A 6,305-nucleotide genomic window follows, 5' to 3' on the forward strand; every position below is an offset into this window, starting at 1 on the left:
GGCTGACTCGTGACCAGCTCTCCAGGTCCGGAAAATCCCTAAACCCCTCGAGTCTTACTCTAAGATTTGGATTTTGGGATGATCTGTTTAAGCTGGCGTCGGGAGAAACTCATCTGACCACTACTTTGTCCCTACTATCCAGGTGCCACACCCTTTTTCAGTGAAGCAGTAAACTGGGAAGCTCTGCAGTTGCATAACTCCAAAAGCAACACTTGTTTATGGCAGATATCTCTCTAATTAACAACCAGCACTTGTTAATAGGCTTGATTAATTTTAGTAGCTCAACATAAGCTCCAGAGGTGTTGTTTAAGATCATCTACGGTAATCCTTAAAAACCTCTACAATTCTGGAAAATGACCCAATTAATTAATTTGATTGTCCTATCCACAACTCATCTTACAAGTTTTAATGCATCTTTATTAAGCAAGGTTAATATGGCTAAGCAAATTCAAAAAATCAATAATCAGTCATTTTAGGTCCAACACAAATTTAAAATCACATATATTCAACCTACCTTCCCTAGGTGACCCCAAGGTCCTTGGAGAGAGGCTCGCTTCTTCACTGCAGAGTCCTCCCCTGGATGAATGTAAGATGGATCTTCTTGTTGTCCTCCGAATGTTTCAGCTTCTCATCAATTGTGGAATCTTCGTCCATTGACCTAGCCTGTTGCAGCTGATAGAGATCTCTATGTGTGAGTCAGGGACGGCCGTCTAATCAGGAATCATGGGTTCGGGCTGTTGGCTTCTCCCCTTTTCAGCAGTGCAGAGTCTTTGTCCCTCCGTCCTCTGTAGGTCTTCTGTCTGCATCTCATGTTGACTTTGACTTCTGCATCAAGAACCATGCACTCTCTTCCCCTTTTCAGGGTCTGTTATAGTGCTTTTTGGCCCATGGTTGACTTCTCACTCATACTGGTCAACGCCCTTGGTTGCACATAGCCAAAGACGATGTAACTTCTCTCCCATGATGGTCAACGCCTTAGTGACTCACTTCTCCATACACCATCTGGAAATACTTCCCAAATTCGTTCATGCTCAGTTTTAAAGTTCTCCTTTTTCTTTGTTCTATCCTGATCCTAACTGACTTTTACCTTTTGGCTTACTTACAGCACCAAGGTTACAATGCTTTATACATCTTACAACCACATTTTCATTCTTATTTTTTTTAATTAATTCTTCATGAGCATTATTTAATCACAATTCTTAAAACCACATATTAACATTAAAAGGATTACTAATATTTCTTAGGCTGATTTCACTTCCGCATGAAAAGAGAACATAGTTCAGGAATAATGCTATCGTCACTTCTTAACCATCAGCCTTTTTATTTTTGATATTTTGTTATTTTGTGCATGAAACTGGAAAGATCTTAGCATGCTGGTTTGCGCAACAATATGCATAACGTGTGTTTTGAGTTTTTATGTTTAAATTAAATAATCTACAGGGTTTTCATCCTGCAGGTACGGATATGTGTTTGTTTTGTTTACAAAACATTTGTTTACATTTGATGACCATTGTTTAAATGTTGGTCCATCTGGTCCTCACTTTTCATCCACTCATTCATTTATTTTGTCAACCGTCTGTCCGTCCAACCATGTTAATTTGCACATCTTTGTCTCAGTTTCTTCTTTTTCATCTGTCAATCTGTCCATCCCATTAATCCTATTTGTCTATCCATCCAGCTACATGTTCACTGTGACATTTTTTATTCATTATGTTAAACTTAACAAAAACAAATAACACTACTTAAAATCTTGGACTTTTCACATGAAAAATATGTAGTAACCCTAATGCTCGACCAAGTGATTTACAAATACACAGCCTTACATGTTTTTTGTTTAAATTTACGCCAAATTTCTCTATCTTGGGCTTTTATTTGCTTAAAACTCTCTTCTGTTTTGCAATCAGAAAGTAAATAAATAATGTACTCTCATATCTGCATAGTTTAGCTGGAGCCGACTTGTGTCAAGAGCTGAAAGCATATGCTGTCTGCTTTTACTTTCCTAATGCCATCCTGTTCCAGACACACACTACCACATATAAATCACAGAATAACAACACACCTGTAGATAAACATATCCAAACCCTGCTCCTGCAAATCTGACCTTGGACAAGGCACGCACTGTACTGCTGCATTGCTTTGTGCAAATTGTTTCTCTTTTCATTAATTTATTCTATTGGCGTAGACCTGGGTACAAATTTGACTAATATGTTTCTATTGAAATCAAGCATGTTGAAAGTTACAGACACTGCTACCCACTGAAAACTACTACAAGTCTTTGACTCCTTTGCATGTTAAACCCTGTGTGTATGACAAAAACTTAGCTGTGACTTCAGATTGGCAGCTCATATGTGTTATGTCTTTCCAAAACCTATATCCAAAACAAAATTATTAGACTTTTGTGCAGAATTAGCAAATCATAACATTAAATGAGCGCCTATAAAAAAAAGAGTGAGAGGGAGCATCTAACCGAAGTTAAGCTAAGCTCTCAGTCGGGTTTATTTTAAATCTTGCACAAGATTGAGAGCAGTTAAGCCCTGAGCTCTGACATACAGAATGCTCACATGCCTGTATAGTTTGAAACCCAAGGACAGAAGGTTTGCAAAGATAGCAGATTCATTGAATCTCGTTGCACAGAGTTCATAGACATGATGAAAATGATGGAGTGTAATCAGGATGACAGTGTGGTTCGGCAATCTCTCCACACAGTCTAAATCTAAGTTGCAGTCCCGGTTAAGGACTGCTCTGAAGGTGTTGAGGAAGACTGAAAAGCTCTCCCTTCTGTCCACCTATGAGCACTCTGTAGCCAGGTGCAGAGGGTATTGTTGGATCCGTCCCATATTGTGTATATGGAATATGAGCTCTTGCCTTCCGGTAGAAGATACAGAATCCCAAAAAGTAAATTGAATACTCTTTTGTGCTGTAATGGAAAATTCTATAAAGCAGTCCAACTGTGAACTTACCAGAGGTCTCCAATACACACTCATTATGAAGTGAGCCAAAACAGCTGCGTAAATTGAGGAACAACTATAGAGGAATTTAAAGGTGCTAGCCTCATGGAATACATAAATAAGAAATGATACACAAACTCCATTCTCTCTGCTCATAGATAAACAGGAAGACATCTGCGGATTCACACATCACATTTTCATCGTCTCAGAATCCAAAATGTCTTGTCTCTTACTTCTGACATCAGGTTTTTATACCATTCAAGCCCTACTGTGGTGTATTGGAAAGCTTTTGACCAATGGCGTTACCGAACCTCGCTTGCATAGCAATTCTGGCTACGTCTTACACTGGATGTGTGTTGGAAGTTCCGAGAATTAGGGGTTGACATCCTGGAAATTAAATCTGCTCCATCAGAAGAACTATTAGTCAAGTTGTTGATTCCTTATCTGTCCAAACAAAGATTATTTCCCAGTCCTGGCTGACTTTCTCGCATGCAAGCAGGAAAAGACGTTTGCCAAAGGTTTCTTGCACAACAACTTAACCTTTCCCTCTTTGGTGATTGTTTATTCCACATCTCTCCAATCTGAATTCCTTTCTGACTTCTAGGTCAGATTGACCCAGTACATTTGTCACAGTACATTTCTTTTCAGTCAAAACATGTCTTAATGTGAATCAATCCAACAACATGACTTTTAACTATTAATATAATTATATTCCTCTACACAATGCCATCGGTCAAAATATCCAAATACATGCCAAGAGCTGTATTTGTTGAATTTGTAATGCATGCACATCTGAACATGAATAGAACTCCTCCTCTTTGGCCGTTCCATGAGATTGCCACTTTTCATTCCTGAATAAGATTATTTGCATAGTCTTATCATGAGATTGCTCAAGCTGTTCTCAGGTAGACCTCTACATTGTCATGTAACAGCAGGGCAGAGGTCCTTGATGCTTGAGACTTTTTCCTCAAGCCAGAACCTATCAACATTAAAACTGCCCTCTTTAGCATTAAATCACAATCCTCACTCCCTTACAATAGACAAATGGCAAGACCATCTGTGTTTTGTTCCACAGAATCATTGGTACATAGCTATCAAAGATTCACACCTGGAGTGCAATCAAGCCTCTCTTCTCTGACCTGAGTCTTAATATGAGCCAGAATTCACTTTCTCAGCAAACTTGACAGACTCCTTTGACTCTGTATTTTTGTTCTCACCTTGCACGGTTTTAATAAATGTCTTATTTCTTCTCATCCAGACTCTTGTTAAAGTATTTTTTTTTCATCACACTATCCACCTCCATCAAAACGTTGAATCAAAATTCAAGACAGTCCCCCCTGTTTTAAAGGGCAGGCGGTATCTGGTATTTAAAAACAGGGGGAACGGTATCAGATGGGTGAAATATGGCCATCACATACCGTTCCCCCACTTTAAAACATCTCTCTCTATCTCTATCTCTCTCCATCCATCCATTTTCTTTACACCCTTGTCCCTTAGTGGGGTCGGGAGGGGTGCTGGTGCCCATCTCCAGCTAACGCTCCGGGCTAGAGGCGAGGTACACCCTGGACAGGTCGCCAGTCTGTTGCAGGGCAACACACATTCACACCTAGGGGCAATTTGGAAAGGCCAATTAACCTGACTCATGTTTTTGGACTCTGGGAGGAAACCGGAGTACCCGGAGAAAACCCACGCATGCACAGGGAGAACATGCAAACTCCATGCAGAAAGTTTATATATATTGTTAATACACAGTAATCAGCCACGCCCCTAACTCCTCCCAAACTCCAGCGGACTGACTACTGACCAGCTGTCCATCTCACGGGTCCGAAAAGCCTCTAATTCTTGGGTATTACCGCAAATAAGAATGTAGAGAGCTTTTGTTTAAGCTGGGCGCGAGGAAGATTCATCTAAGCTCTAACTACCTTCATCCAAGACGTTATGACCCGCTTCAGTTCATGTACCAGACACCGGAGTAGCCTCGCCAGTGCCCGAACACATAAACCACATCTGTTCACGGTAGCTCTTCCTCTATTATTAACAGTGGCGCAAAAAGTGGGTATGCAGCGCATGCAACGCATAGGGGCGCAGCACCAGAGGGGGCGCCAGATCCCCGTCTGGAGGGTGCCGATTATGTTTTCCCATACACTTCAGCGCGCCTTACGCTCCTTCACCTCACGCACATAATGAGGTAAATCTAGCGCGAGTTTCACCCTTAACGTATCCTCGCCTCGCCGGGGAGGGAGTTTTTAGTTGACTCAATTAATTTAACTGTCCACAGCATCATTTAGACTTTAATATTTTATTAGCAAGCTTTAGCAGGGGAAAATGACATACAGCATTTCAATAAAAATCAAGAGATTGATATAATTAAAAATTTTAGCGATTACGCATAATTCTAAACCCTACACTGTGTCCTGATCTAAGTAGTAACTATGGGGAGGCAGTTTTACTCGAACCCAGATGCAGAGCTGATCTTATGGCAGCAGAGAACCTTAATGTCCATGGATGGAGTCCTGTCTGTCTTGGCAGAATCCTTTCCGAATAGAACCAAAAGTGAACTGGTGAGAATCCTCAACGAACTCAGTTCTTTATCCATATATGATCTTTGTCTATTCCCCATGTCCACTGCAGCGTCGTTGGAATCTTTCGGGTCGAGTGTGGGGCTGCTGTCGAATCAGAATCCCGGGTTGTGGGTAAACAGATCTTGTTCCTTTCTTGTGCCCCGAGCAGCCTTCATCATCCCGGGGTATCAGCACGCAGCCCTCTGTTGATTCTGCATCTCCGTATGTGCTTGACTCAAACGCTGCGGAACAAAGATCCTTCTGTCTGGTGTCTTTCTATCTTCTCAGCCACTGCTCGCTTCTTTCTTTCATCTCTGCTTTTCCGTTGCGTACGTGTCAGCAGCCCACATTACTTTCCTCACGTACTTTTCTCCTTGACGTCACGTCAACTGCCTTTTGGTTAACCTCAACCTTCAGACGAACTTCCTCGTTTCTTGGAACTGTACTTAGTTCTCAGTTTGCCTTCTGCACCTGTTTCCTGCATGCATCTCAAAAATCCCACTTCCTGTTTCCACTGCTTTTTCACCCACTTAGTTCTATTTGTGACACAGTGACATTTCCATTTATCCTTTTAATCTTCATTATACTTTTCCACTTCTTTTAACTAGAATCATAAAAATAGAATCACTCATAACAGTATTTCTTTTGTCATTAAGAAAAGGATTACATATCTTTTTATCATCATTAGATCATAATAACTTCATATAACAGCAAAACAAGAATCATCAACATTAATCATAATACAAGATTACTTATTTCTTCCAGGCTATATATATATATATATATATACATATAT

The sequence above is a fragment of the Poecilia formosa genome, unplaced genomic scaffold, assembly GCF_000485575.1.
Source record: "Poecilia formosa unplaced genomic scaffold, Poecilia_formosa-5.1.2 Scaffold126, whole genome shotgun sequence".
Lineage (NCBI taxonomy): Eukaryota > Metazoa > Chordata > Actinopteri > Cyprinodontiformes > Poeciliidae > Poecilia > Poecilia formosa.